Source organism: Camponotus vicinus, unplaced genomic scaffold (genome assembly GCF_025532165.1).
Source record: "Camponotus vicinus isolate PSW18456_S1 unplaced genomic scaffold, iyCamVici1.0 SCAF_4, whole genome shotgun sequence".
In the NCBI taxonomy this organism is placed as follows: domain Eukaryota; kingdom Metazoa; phylum Arthropoda; class Insecta; order Hymenoptera; family Formicidae; genus Camponotus; species Camponotus vicinus.
Window position 1 is genome coordinate 22,179,725 of NW_028141976.1, and position 15,297 is coordinate 22,195,021.

General features: G+C 37.6%; 1 long non-coding RNA gene across 3 annotated transcripts; it reads left to right on the plus strand.

Annotated features, from left to right (window-relative positions):
* Positions 1–850: 850 nt before the first annotated feature.
* LOC145970532 (uncharacterized) lies at positions 851–14,813 on the plus strand. 3 transcript variants are annotated; one of them, XR_014438523.1, is made up of 5 exons: positions 851–997; positions 1,081–1,370; positions 11,609–11,747; positions 12,115–12,512; positions 13,032–14,813. It is a non-coding gene; the product is annotated as an uncharacterized LOC145970532 (long non-coding RNA). The 3 variants fall into 3 exon arrangements; XR_014438521.1 differs by having other exon boundaries at positions 851–1,370; XR_014438522.1 differs by lacking the exons at positions 851–997; positions 1,081–1,370; positions 11,609–11,747 and adding an exon at positions 11,794–11,929.
* The last annotated feature ends 484 nt before the right edge of the window (positions 14,814–15,297 follow it).

Here is a 15,297-nt window from a genome sequence, read left to right on the forward strand (position 1 = left end):
AAAGCAGTGATTCAAAAGCAGTCGGGCGTTGAGTACTCGAGAGATTGATGAAATACGGGTTAAATAATTAATAGAATTGTCCAATTCACTGGCGTCATTTTATATCATATTACGGCGATTGATTATCGGGACAACAAAATTACACGATTTGTTACATTGTTTCGGTCGTAATGCATACGATTTTATACATTAGACAAACTTAAACTATAAATATTTAATTCCGGCATTTTGCTTGCTATTTTCCGTTTTCCGTTTGCTCCAATCTAATAATAATAAATGCGGAGGAAATAATTGTATCTGTGTTATACTATTTCAACAATGCTTATCTCCAATTATTTTTTTTATTCTCACTAATTGCGCAAACTTTTACAAGCTTAAATTTATTTATCAGTATTCCGCAATATAGTACATATTTATCCGTTGTTCTCTTCTCGTTAACGTCGTACAAATCGCAAGTAACGTGTTCTACAATGTTAGAAATTTGTTTGCAAAATTGAACGCAAGGAACGCCCTCCAGCGTTTGTAAGTCGTTCGGGACATTCTGATCGGTATAACGTCGGGGTGATCGGTCAGGTGAACGAAATGCCTATACACAGTTACACACAGGGACCCCAGGAAACGAGTTTACTGGTGCATTCTGGGTCCGCTCTTTGGCGAAGGCAGGCGAAGGTTCCTCTCGTGCGCGTGCAGCGGCTCCCGCGCGTTCGTTCGTCTGATGCTTAATACCGGTTTCACGGCTTGATAAGCCGGAGCGTGTAATTTTGCAGCGGCTCCAGAGTCGGATAAGCACCAGGTTTTCTAGTTAAGTGGACCACAAAATTTGGGGAAACCTATATAAGGCTTTTCGAGGTAAACGGCGATCAGTTGAGCCGCGGAACTCCGCGGTACAGCATCGACGGATTTGAAATTCGGATATTTCGGAATCTTCTTATTTAGATTTTAAGCTTCGTTATTTAAGCACGAACGTTATTGGTGATTACAATATTTTCTGATTTAGGTACACATTTATTATTAAAAAGAACTCTTCTAATTTTATATTGATTATGATGTACTAAAGATAAAAATATATGATGCCGAGAGACGGAGAGTAGAAAGAACAGAAGAGGAGGCTAGGAAGTAGAGACGCGCGGGGCAAAAGCATTCCACCGATTCAGGGATGTAGACAGGAAGGATGTTCGTCGAGTGCCATCAACTTAGCTTGTGTCATGGCAGAACGAGCACGCTGCCGGAGCTCCTTGGACGAAGAGAGCCGAGCCGGCATAATAAGCTTTGTGCACCGACTACCGAGAGAGAGATCCCTCTCACTGGAAGGATTGAAGAGATAGCAGAAGCATCAGCGTCGGCAGCGACAGCGACAACGTCGAGGAGCGGTAATAGAAGAAGCCTTTACCTCCTTTTCGTGCTTATGCTTGCATTCGTGCCTACATACGAGCAATCGAAGGATCAAGAGTCCTTAGATGAACTCTGTGCGTGCATTCTCTGAATACTTGACTATTGCGCGCGCTGTCATCACGGTGCATGTCATCGAAAGAAAGTTAATTACGATCTTTCTCTTATATTACGCGTGGCCGACGCACTTTTCGCTACGTCTCTGCTTTTTGGCTCGGCCTTTTCAAGTCGGTGACGATGATGCTCTCTTCAATCACTACGTGCGAGCTTGTTGTATCTCGTAAAAGTATCCTTTTTGTGCGCACATCTACAAAGAGAATATCTCTTTTGGTCTAATATCATCTTTATTGCCATTCTCTTAGATTATTAAAATTATAAAAAGTCATTATGATACCAAAATGACGCTTGTTTATCATATGTTACTATTATCAAGAAATCTTAAAAAATATTTAAATATTATAAATCCGGCGTATTTTATTCAAGTTTATATATTTATTTAAAATTTTGTAAATTTAATTGTGATGGATATAATTTTCAATAAAATTATGCATCGTCAATCACGATTCAATCAATATTATGTGTATAATTAACTCTATAGCAGAGTGTGGAATAAAAAAAAATGTTCTAGGAACTCTGACATAAGAGATTATCATTCTGCATCATGATATTATGGGAATATGCTCCTCTTATAACTTTCCGCGTTCATATATATGGTGTGCATGTTATGTACGAGGATGTGGTGAAATGATGCGAAGGACTCCGATATCCGATATACCTCTGGCTAATCGAATTTTTTATTCATGTGCATATTTTTTGCATGTGCATTCTTTTTAACTCGTGCGGATAAATTACTTTACTTATGTGGGACATGTATTTGTTCGCATAATTTTACATTGTATAATCGAAATTGAATATTACATTTGCTGTTCTATCATCTAAATTTGGATTGATTGACTTGAACAGACTTTAGTCGTGAATATCTGTTTACAACATGTTGGGGCTGTAAGTGGGTTAAAGGCACTAGTAGTTGTTCAGGGGATAAAGTGCATAGTTTGCTTGTGCTTTGGAAACAACGGGAAGTAAATCGCCTAACGAAGTGGGTTCGAGCCTTTGTAAACGAGACTAAGTACAAAGAAGGCATAATCTGAATAAATCATTGATATAATTGATATGCATTATCTGTTTTAGAATTAGATTTAGAATAAAGAAAAAACAATTTAAATTCAGATTAAAATTAATTAATATTGTGATGAAGTTATTCTGTATTTAAAAATGTGTGTGTTCAACTATTTTTAATATGAAATCTTCAGTCGCGAATTTTGTGGATATAAAAGGATATAAAACAAAGAGATTGGAATACTAGTGCGCGCGGTTCTACACAAACGCTTTTCGAGGAAAAGATCTATCTATTCGGTCTGTGGTCCTATCGAGTCGCGCGTTTATTGTACTTCATCATATTGTCAAGATCTCCGATGCTCGAACATGATATCGATATTTTCCTATTGTCCTTTCTCTCGCTCCACCTTTCGTTCCTGCTATCGTTCCTACTTAATTCGACAAAGTGCCGAACCGGCGGAAATGTCGATTCGAATTGGTGGCATCGAGACGACTGAAGCACTCGTTAATTTTCCGTTTTCATATTTGATATGATCTGCCGCGGCATTGTATTCATTGAAAACGAGTCAACCGCACGCAAGATTAGAAACCGGGCGCTATAAACGAGAGTGGATCATGGAGGCTTCGGCTCGTTCGCGACGATGCCATGTTGGTAGTGGTGGTGGTGAATAGGTCGTTGCGGTGGTTGGATGTATGGTTAGTTGGCAGGTAGGTAGGTAGGTTGGTTGGTTGGCTGGTTGGTTGGCTGATTGGTTTGGTTGGATGGTTTCCCACTTCAACTAATGAAAGGAGATTCGTAGCAAGGTCTGAAGGTTGCCCGTTTGCCCGAGGTTTAAAGTCGATGTGTCCTCTTTATCGTGAATCACGACGAAGATACGTAACACGAGGCAGAGAATGGGACGAGTTGTGAAATTATCCATGCTTCTTTAAATTAGAATATTTATAAAAGAAGATTCGAGTATCATTCTCGTAATTACAATTTTCGTGAACTCCATTTGCATTTGTGTTTTTACTTATTTTAATTAAATGTGTGCAAAAAAAATATGTATAAGAATTATTAAATGTAATACTCGCAATGTGCCATCAAATATTTAATCTAAGGTAGATTAATCTAAGATAGAATAATTTAAGATAGATAAACTGTAAAATGAAATGTCTACGTACATTTATGTAACAATTACTTGAATAATTTTATCAGTAGCACTCCGTTTCGACAAACGTTAGCAGATTGCAAGATCTCTGCATATAATATTCGAAGATGGTTTCTGCTACCGATGTACTACGAATATGATGTGAAAGTTTAAAGCTCAAAAACATACTTCAGCAATATGCAAATTAATGCCTCGGGAAAATTTGCATCAGGGTAAATACCCAATTCACGGAGACGCGAGTTAATGTATTAGATGAACAATATCGAATGAAAATGATATAGAAATATCATATACATAAAACAAAAATATTGCAAGAAATTCTATCGGCAAGTAATTGTAATATCTCGTAATATATCAGGTAATGGAAACATGTTTATATTAATTAATTAAAAATTTTTATCTCTAAAAAGTTTTATCTCTCATCCATTTACTTTAATGTTTGTCTCATTACATTTCATTTTTTAATTATGAATAACGAAATAACAATACGTAAAATTATAAAAACATTAAAAAATGAATTGAAACTAGCAATATATTTAGTTTATTTTTATGAAAAAATTAATATGTATCTTAGTTGAATTATATATAATATTTATTATTGAAAAAGTCTCTATTACATTTTTATTATAATTAAAGATGTTTTAATTAACATTTAATATCTAATTTGGACATATCTAATTTGGAGGTGTGTTTTGTAGATTTTTTTTTAGATCATACATTTAATTACGTGTTATTATAATATTAAAAAGTCCAATTATATATATTTAATAATATATGATGTTTCTTAACTTATAAAAATATTGCACAACAATAATTTACTGTTTATGACATAAGTTTTATTGCTTCTTGTGCATCTAAGTGTTTAGATGTAATTGATTAAATATAATGTAGAAAGAATTACTTTGTTTTAATCACGATAAGCGTAAGCCACGCTTCTCCGTAATCAGGCCAAACATCTAACAAACGACGAAAGAAGAAATCCTCGAAATCTTCTTCTACTATTCTCTAGTCACGCTGAGTATAAATTTGAATATAAATAAAAATAGTCCTGCCTTATGCATATATATGTGTTTGTGAATACACGACTTGGTAAACAAAGAAACAAGTAACATTGTGATGCCGGAAAAATGAAAACTACAGACGAAGGTTGAAAGTTTCGAGAAGGAAGAGACGGGAGATCGAGAAGAGGAGCATCCGCGAGAAGTTAGTGTCGTTGATTTGGAAACGACGAGAGTCCGCATCTGCCGCGGCGAATGAGATGGATGGCGCGGAATGTGGATCGTCGAGAGGGATGCGGATGGACGGACGGACGGACGGACGGACGGATGGACGGACGGTCGAGCGCATCGTTGAAGGGTTGCACGGAGTGAAAAGGGATGCCGGCGGATCCCGATGGCGTTGCACCGACCGGGGTTGCAACCCCATAGGCGACTATACGCGCCAGACGTCTATCGGGGTGCAACAAGAGTGGTGGCAAGAGGCGGAGCGACGTCGATAGGAGGGTTGCTACCGGTCGCTCTCGTGGTGCTTTTGACGGAGGGTTGGATCGGCGCGCGATTCCATGCGCGTAGAAGCACATGGACCGCGTGCGGCATGGGACGCGCGCGCGAGTTTTATGCTCTTGCGTTCGGCATTTCCTCTCTCATCTATTCCTTGATTCGCGAAATTGACATCGTGACTCTTGGCTTTTAAGATTCCGCGGAGTTCGGAAAAGATCGCTAATTGTTACGATTTTTAATTGGAAATTGTTTCACGAGAAACTTTAAGTCTTTGCCGTTATGGTGAAGCGTAAACTTCTGACGATGCAAATATTTTATAAATCCCCAGGAGGAATACGCCATTTATCCTCAATTTGCTGTTTTTTTAATTATACATATTTCTTCACTATTTTTATATTGTAGCTCGATAATCATCATAATATAAATCATAATTTCATTATGGTAATTTTTTACGATTACATCATTATCTCATTAATTATTACGTAAAATTACAAGAAGGTATTTCATAATCGTATGTTATATCATCGAATAATCATGCTTTCAAATAAACGAATACGTAGCATTGGAGTGCCTTTTGACGGCATTAATGAAAGAAGAGGGCGTGCGTAATTTACTGACGAGGAGAACAGGTAAAGAGGGAGAACAAAGAGAAGACCTGTAATAGGCAACAGGCACACTATACACCCAATATACGCTGGGGTGTCGCAGAGCAATTTAATTTGTCGTTTAAGTACATATATTACCTACACCGTGATGCTCACTGCAATGCGGCAGCTAATGTCGCAATGTTTTGATACCTTTTGTTACCATATTGAGGATTAATGACCAATTTTCTTATAATGGAGAAAATACATTAGTGCTGATTAATATTACAATAGTATAATAATAATTTGTACGAATGTAATAATATTATATAGTTATATGCAAATTAAAAGAATAACCAACACGAATCTTATGAGCAATAATTTATTTAACAAACTATTAAATTATTTTTTCAATATTTTAAATATTCTATAAAATTAATTATTTTTATTATTTATATCAATTAAGAAATACTATAAGATCTATGATATTTATAACTGTTACATGTATAATATATTCTCTTTATATAAATGATAAGTATGTGCGAAAAGTTGTTTATCTAGAAGAAATTTGATTCAATGCGAATACGTTTTTGTGCAAAAATCAAAAGTGGACGTATAGAAGTTGCGTTATTTAAAACATTGCGATTTATGTAAATCAGATCATGTACTAGATGCAATTGTAAAAATACTAAAATAGAGGATGATGCTTTTAAGGGATACAATCTTAGGAAAAAATATTAGATTTAGAAAAATTTATTAAATTAAAAGCTATCTGTATTTATATAAATCTGTATTTATATAAATCGTGTAAAAATGTTTTGGAATGGTTTATTCCTTCAGCTAGTGAACGTGCCGGGATGTCATAGCCGGCGTTGACGTGGATGTCGCGACGTCGCGTTTCTTCCTAGTGAAAGAGAACCGTGCACTTCGCTTCCGCTCGCTGCGAATCGTGTTCCCGCGCGGAATCAACCACGAGAGAGATAGGGAGAGAAAGAAAGAAAGAGAGAGCAAGAGAGAGAGACAGAGAAAGAGAAAGAGAAAGAGAGAGAGAGAGAGAGAGAGACGCGCATCATCCCCTGAGTATATACGCATGTAAATGACAGTGGAGGGGTGTACGAGTTGGTAGCAGGCGATGATGAGCAGGAGAGAAAGAGAAGTGTCAGAGAGAAACAGAGAGCGCGTAGAGCGAAGGAGGGTGGCAGCAGCGAGATAGACAGCAGGAGAGCGAGACGGAGACGTGTTGTAGGCAGTAGTCGCGTTACTTCCGGTCGAGCGGGCGCTGCGCCTGGCAGCTGCGGAGTTTGCAGGAGGCTGAGGGGTTGTTGTTGCACATCCACGCGCCCCTTTTGCGTGCCCATCCGTACACCCCCTCGTCTCTGTCCCAAAGCCCTTCCTCCCTTCGTCCCGTATCCGAGTCTCAGCTACCCTTTCCCCGCACCGCCCGCCCGTCCTACCTCCCGCCCAGTTCTTTTTTATCGTGCCGTATCGTCACATCGGTTCGTTCTCTAATTCGATTAGTTTAAATGGCATTAAAACAATCCTGTTGCGAGTCCATCTGATGTGCTCTCTCAAGTGAGAACTGGCATGCTCGCAGCTGTTCGCTTTCCTGACCAGAGCGTCCCTCGCGAGACGAATCTTGGCCTGCGCCCTCGATTTTTGCAATCTTGATTCTCTCGATTCTATGTTTAATGTGAACTAGTTTCTGACGAGAGCATAGAATATTGTTCTCTTGAACTATATTTTTAAATATTTTATTCAATAATTAAAAATAATTATTGTTGGAATAATAATATTTTGCATGCGCATTATTTATCTAGAACTTTTCTGTAAGTTTTCCGTGTAAAATAAGTTCATATTTATGTCTTATATAAAGAAGAATAAAAACAAGTTTGTATCAACTAAAAATTCAAGCCCGATACCTGCACTCTGTGATAACTATCTACACTTTTAAGCTGCCGAAAAACAATAAAGTGAAAGGAAAAAAAAATAAGAACGCGTTCGTGGCAGACAAAGTGCAGAGCGGCAGACCGACATATATCCTCCGCCGCGTCAAAGGCAATACGCAGCGCAGCGCCGAATCGCTGGGTCAGAGGCCATTAGGTCCGTGAGTTATGAGACAAGTTCTAATACTCCAATAATCCGGCTGTCGATCGCTTAGCTCGCCTGCTATATATACGAAACGCGCGTGTGCGTGGCGCGGGCACGCGCGCGGAGCGCGACCCAAACTTTATTCGAGCCGATCAGCCGCACGCCTCCCTTCCATTTTGCCGTTTCCCCTCCGAATCTTTTCCCTTCCTGCCGGCCCTCGATTTCACTCCGCTCGTCCCTTCGGATCTCCGGGCCGCTACTCGGGGGTGGTATTGCCGCCGCGAAAAACTTTCCCCCGGCCCGACTCCGTCAAGTCAGTGTGAAATTCGGCAGCCCTTATTAAAGCTCGCAACCACCCTCCTGACGCCGACACCGTTCCCGATGAACACGAACAACACCCGGATCATTGGCTTCCTAGCGACGTTATCCTACAGGGCTGGACAGTGCGTCAAATGCATGAGTGTCGGAATATGTGAAATGCAAAATATATCTCTTTACTTTGCGTATCCGAAAATTAAATTTTCGGAATAAAACTCTTCCGCACATTTATGTATTTTATTTCTTGAATGACAGGTTTTTTTTATAGCAAAATATATATCTTATATTTTCTATTTTGAAATATTTTTAAGTTATTTTATATTTTTATTTGAAAGATATTTTTTACAATATTTTGTCAGTTCTGCCTCGTATAAAATTATTATCATTCTCGTTGCGCAATCGCTACGATTACTATCCTCGCTGACTCATCCTGTTCCACCATACATTCGCGGGATTCGTAAACCGCCGAGAACGAACGTCAGGCGATGCCGAGTCGGGGTCGCGCGCGAGCTGTAACTAAATTTAAAATTTTTACTTACTTCCAGGCTACTGCACACCCCTCGGCTCCCGTCATTACTCGCTGCAATCAGCGAACCCCCGCTCTATCCGCCCCCGAAGCATCCCGCTTTTCTCCGCCTGCGATTTCCCGCCGCCGTCTTCGGCCGACTCGCGCGCGACCACCCATAACCGGATTAACTGCAGCTATTTGATAAACGGCCGATACAATGGGTCGAGAAAACAATGGCACATCCGAACACTTCGCACGAATTTTTCTGACGAAGTGCCCGTGAAAGCACACGGGTCCCGTTGATTTCGCGAATCAGCGCGTGCTGACAGCTGAGAGCGGGACTTAGGTAAACTCCTTGTTGTTGGAAAGGCGCGTGCCTCGGAAACTAAGATGCTTTACTGGAAACTGAACATTTTCACGTTTCGCGATACAATGTACTCTACTAGGATGCTCTCAAATAAAGGGACAAATTTGAAGAATGATATTTTTGCAACGTCAACTACAAACCTGCGAAGAATAAATAAATTTTTTAATAGCGTATCAATTTTAATCGATTATAGACAATGTAAAAAGAGTAAAAGAAAAGAAATAAAAAATGCGAGCACCATTTATGATGTTAACGGACTGCGAAGGATAGGAAAAATACGTTTTACATGGCATACGTTTTACAATTGCGTTGTCATTGCGATTAGGCCGGTCACGAAGGCCGATCGTAACGATTTTTCGTTGAACCAGGAAATTGCACAAGCGCTTCGTCATGCTCGATCGACGACCGTCAGAGCGATTTCCTTCCGACGGACGCTGCGGAGTATGCAGATCGACCTTTTCCGCACAGCTGGTACACCGATGGCGAGGATTCGTTATAGAGAGAAGAAGGAAATTATTCTGCGAACGTTCTCGATTACCATACGCGTAACCGGAGATTTTTGCATTCATGCCTGCTCGTGTAATGAGCTTGCGAAATGCACTCTTCATGGTGTACGGTCATCATTCTTCATTTTTGAAATACGAATATTACTTTCACAAGCGCCGCATTCGATAATACGCCAACAATTTGTTCGGTAATTTGCGCTTCTCATTTTGTACGCATTTTAATCTAGAGAGCATTTTGTAGAATTGTTTTATCGTGACCAGCGATCCTGATTTGTGCAGTACTCTCCCACCATCGCGATGCATCGCAATCATTCGGCGTTTTTTCCCCGCAATTCGATTTAGCGGGTGATATTATTATGTTCCATTTATACGAAAATTATTAATTTTTTCATGCTTTACGGCTTATTAACTAACAATTAGGCGAAAATATTTATCTGAATATGGAGATTGAAACGAAATGCAATGGAAAAAGTGGTCAGTATCGGGGGTTTGCACATAATTTATTAATTCACGTCACGTAACCTGCGGGTATTAAAAAACAAAACGTTCTGTTCACTAACATTTTTTTACATCGGCCCCTTAAATGAGAGACTGATCATTGATATTGTGTTGGCGCAAGTAAAATGTAGTAAAAATATATTTTTTCGCATAACTATAAAACGATTCATTTTTTATATTAAATATTGTGACAAAATTTTAATTAAGATGAAGAAAAGATATCTTTCTACTTTGCTAAATAATTTAAATATTGTTTAGGTGAACGCAATTCTTTCGCGATCGTGATCTATCAAAATTTAACATCTTATCTTATAAAAGTTTGTCATAGTTATCTAAGAAACAGAATGCACGTTCCAAATGCTTCTTTTTAGCTCAAAAACTTTGCCGGAAAGAGAGACAAAAAAGAAAAGTAAAGCCAAGACACGCTTGGGATTGAAGCAGGAGGACTGAGCAATCGCCAGATTCTCTTATGGCATAGAAAACTTTATCCTTTTGTTCTGGTCAGACAGACAAGTTTTTGCGACTGCAATTTCTTTACTGATTGGCTTAGCCAAAAGAAATATAAAATAAACATATTTCTGAAAAATAGTAACATCAATGATTGATCATCCGCCGCTGATTGAAATGCAATTTAATATCATTGTAATAGTTATGATTACTCGAAAAAGATCTTTTGCTTATTTTAAAGAAAAAAGTAGAAATATAACATGTCTGTTATGTTTATGTTTATGCTTATATTTTCTAACTAACTTATTTATAAAAGATTTATAAAATATCTAATTATCTAAATATCTACGATAAATGCAATTTATATATATATATATATATATATATATATATATATATATATATATATATATCTGTGTGTGAATAAAATTACTCAAAGTCATTATATTTGTTAGGAAAAAATGTTTGTTTCAATAATATTAAGATAAAGAATTTTATTCTTGTAAGCAATATACAAATATTGCTACAATAATCAGTAGCATTTTTAATAAAGAATGCAGTACCTGAACGATGCAACTCTTATTCTGTATAATTTATGAAACGCGGTCATGCGGCGGTCAGGAGCTTTATTTATTATCCTGGCAGATTCAACGGCTTTGCAAGGAACAATTGTCATCTAATTCTTTAGCATTAATCACCGACGTAAGAACAATAAGATTTAATGTGCTTTTGTTTCGAAGACGGAAAAATGAGGGATTGTCGCACAGGCCAATGGTATAATTACAGACAAACGGACCGAGTATTATTTTATATTGAGTGAATGAAAAGTCAGAAACCAAGATTGCAGGTGCATATAGAATGTACGTTTCACAAGCGTGTAGTGCGCAAAAAAAATCTCTCTGCGATTAAGAGTGTTTTTTCATAAAATATATTATTCTCAAATATGAATCTGTCTTCAATATTCCATATTTCATACATTCTTAATAGTTCTTTATAATATTAAAATTAATATTATAATATTTATTATAATAATTCTTTAGTTTTAATTATAAATTTACGATATATAACATTTCGCGTTTATATAATTGAATCGAAGATGCATCACATAATCGAACTACTGTACGCCATTTTTAACAGGGGACAGAGACGATCGGGGGAGATTCCCGATGGCACGATCGAAACTTCCGGCTCGACTCATCAGCACGCGTCATTCCGTATTACGGATAACTACTCTTTCCGCTCGTTGCGGATCTCCATTGTGAAGGGGACCCTTCGCGTAAGCGATACAGTTTCAAAGCCCCCTATGTAGACCCCCTTGTGTTTCGTAAAAAAGACGCTCTCTGCTTATTCTTTTTTTGTCATTTCTCTCTTTTCTCTTACTTCGTACTATTTTCTGTCGTGTTAGATACTTATACAAATATCTCGTAAACTTTTTTTTCGGTATTTTTAATATATAAGGTAAGGACTTCTTACTTTGTCGATATTTATTATTGAGAGAAACTTATAATGACTTGAAAATTTTGGATTAAAATTGTAAAAATAACTCATATATTATCTCATGCTCGTTGTGATTAATTTAAAGTGTGCAAAACTAGTTGTGTAGTTTCGATATTATCGAACATATTGTATTCTATAATTTTTAGGAAGCACCAGACAATAAAAGAAGAAGACGAAAGAACGGAAGGAAAGCGTAACGGAAAAGAAAGACGAGAGACATGGACAAGGGGGCAAATCTTCCTGCGATCCCGGGGTTCCAGATTAAACTTTAATTGATTCAAGTCCGTGGTCTGTAGCCAGCGAGGCGCGTAAAAGAGGAGGGAGGCGCTGTCTCTCCCTTAGCGGGGATTCTGGCGTAAGGCCGATCCTCCTCTTCTTCTATTCAACGTCCTGCAGCAGGATGCGCCCATTATTCCCTTCCGTGGTAGACCGATACGTTGGAACGTATCAACGTGGACAAGAAGAATATAATAATCCTGAAGAAGGGTAAAGAGAGGGTAAAGCGACCGTGACAGCAATTGTCGTTCGTCTTCAACGAATAGGGGTTAGTAATTTTTATTGACATGAATTCGGTCGAAAGGATAGTGTTTTATTTGTTCTATCATTCGTCGAATTTAATTAGAGCTTATATATATAGTGATGTTTAATGATTTAATTACGGACTCGTATATCATAATTTATATTTTAAAAATTAATTTCCTGACAATTTTTATTATTTGATCAGACTAGATGCTGTTATAAAAGTAACAATTGCAATATTGAAATATATAAAATAATACTCGTCAATTACTTTCATTAGTTCTTTTTGTAATTATAAATATTTTAACATCTTTTATTGTATATCTTTATTTCTTCAGAGAAAGAAATTTTTAAAGATATGTAACAAATATTTTTTTTCTATCTGTTTGTATGTGTATTTATTATATAACATTGATTCATTTGAATAATTTTTTTCTTACATTTTTTTCTCTCAAATGTACATAATACTATCTCATTACAAAAATTAAGATATACGCAGGTGGACATTTCTCCTTAACTTCTACCCTTGTTCAACGACGTGTAGGGTGCGCCAGACTCCGCCTATGAGATATTTTACTCAAGAACAATGTCATAAAGTTCTCGAGTAACGGTACGATGAAGAGGCCAAGAGTCTCGAGAACCAAAAAGATTAGGGGAGGGGAATAGAAAAAGAGAAAGAGGGAAGGAACGAGATAAAACTAGGAAGAACAAGAAATAAAAAAAGGAGGAGGAGAAGAAGAAGAAGAAGAAGGAGAAAAAGAAAAACAGGAGTTGTAGGGTCGAAAACGAGGGTCTATTCCCTGCGTGCTCTTTTATTTGGATATAATTGGAAGGACCGCACAGAAAACAAAAGGCAGGGCCAGTTCATGGCGGCCATGCCTTCGGAGGGCTAGTTGGTTGCAACCATGGCACAACATCAGAGACGGTCACGGGAATCGCATTATGCGCACCCTGCGAAATAAGTGAGAAAGAGCGGTAGACCCGGTTAACTTGATTCCTCCCTTACTACGTCGACCTTCTGCCTTCTCAAAGCATCCCCACTTTTCCTTCTGCCACCTTCTTCTTTCTCTCTCTCTCTTTTTCTCTCTCTCTCTTTCTTCTTCTCATCGCGTTTTCCTGCATTTTCTCGTCGTCCTTGTTTCGCTTACTTTGCGCGCAGAATCCCGAGAGAGAAGGGAAGTGATGAAGGGTCGGCGCGCGGCTAGGCAACGTCGACGTTGATTGGATTTTATAGCTAATAAGAAAATTATATTCGAGATTGGGTAGGTAATCGTGCGAGGCACATCGTGGGTTGCGCGAGTAGATGCTTCTCTCTCTTTTTTGTAGTCATTTTAATATCGGATCGAAAGGGTAGTTTTGCCTTAGGCTAGGAAACCGGAAAAGAAAGATCGAATATGCGGGAAAATCTGGGTAATAAGCCGTAAATATGGGTACATTAATTTAAAAAGTTTTTAAACGAAAAATAGAAAGTTTTCTTTACAACAAAAGTTAAGAAAATTTTTCATAAAAATAATCGTTCAAATTTTGCTAGACAATTATTGTTCAACATATTTTTCCTCGATTTTATCCAATGCGATAGAGCACAAACAACTCATCTTATTTTTAACATTTTTATGAAAGTAAATAGATTCCATTATACTTTTTTGTTTATACAATACTCAAAGCTACTTGTTTAATATAATTTAATGTAATATAAATTAATAATATATATTTATTCGCAACATTATATAGATTCTATAATTTACAGACAAACGCACGACTTTACATGTAACATAGATAATCATATCTGATCATCCATACGTGAAAGTCGCAATATCTCGAGAAAGTCCCGCCAAAGGAGTCATCAAACGGATGCAGGGGTTGCAGCCATTTCGATCGCGAGGGAAGAGCTTATGCGGGACTATAAAGCCACGCGACCGGAGACGCCCGGCAGGCGCGTCGCGCTGCCGGAGACGTTAGCTCTTCCGGCTTTCCAGGAATAACTAAGTTCTCAGTGTGTACTCTCTCCTAACGGACGCCCTGTATACTGTAGTTGCGCCGCGGCGGCGTACCCGGGTCACAGGCCATTAAGTCTCAGGTTCACCGCAATAAGGACCACGTTCCGCTTCATGTAACGGGTAACCGCTATTACCGAGCCAATGAACCGATTTCACCAGATTTTTCCTATTCCCGGATGTAGGAATTCGTTCCGTCCTCACTCGCACCTAACTAGCAGCCATTTCATCCCCTTAATTGTCTCAACAGAAGAATATTGACTAGCAATTCTTACATATTTTACACTTATCCAAAAAATATTTCTTGTATGAATCCTTAACTTAAAAGATTACTTTGGAAGATAATTAAATGTAATGTTAAATTTGTCTCTTCTAAAGATGTCTCTTATTTTACTTATAATTTCTACGAAAGTACATCTAAAATTATAATAAAAATATATAGCGAGAATATAAGTTACAAATTATATGAAAAAAATTCAAATTTTTTTATATCATTCTGTTATTTTAATTTTAATTTCTCGTTATTTTAATTCTTCATTCTCGTTATTTTAATTTTAATAGTTGTACAATGTTTTTGCTCTTCAAGCCTAATTTACATAAAGTATTTAATTTTTTTTTAAATATTTTGACCAAGTTGGAGAATTTAAAATAAACTTATTAGGAAGAAGGATGATGGTTAATCTACATCCATGTAAAGTCGATGAAAATTTTTGCACATTGTATAGTTGTTTGTTTTCGAAGCTGGATATCGCGTTATCGATATTCGATACTCCGTATTAGACTACGTTACACCTCATACATGCTGTACTACGCGAT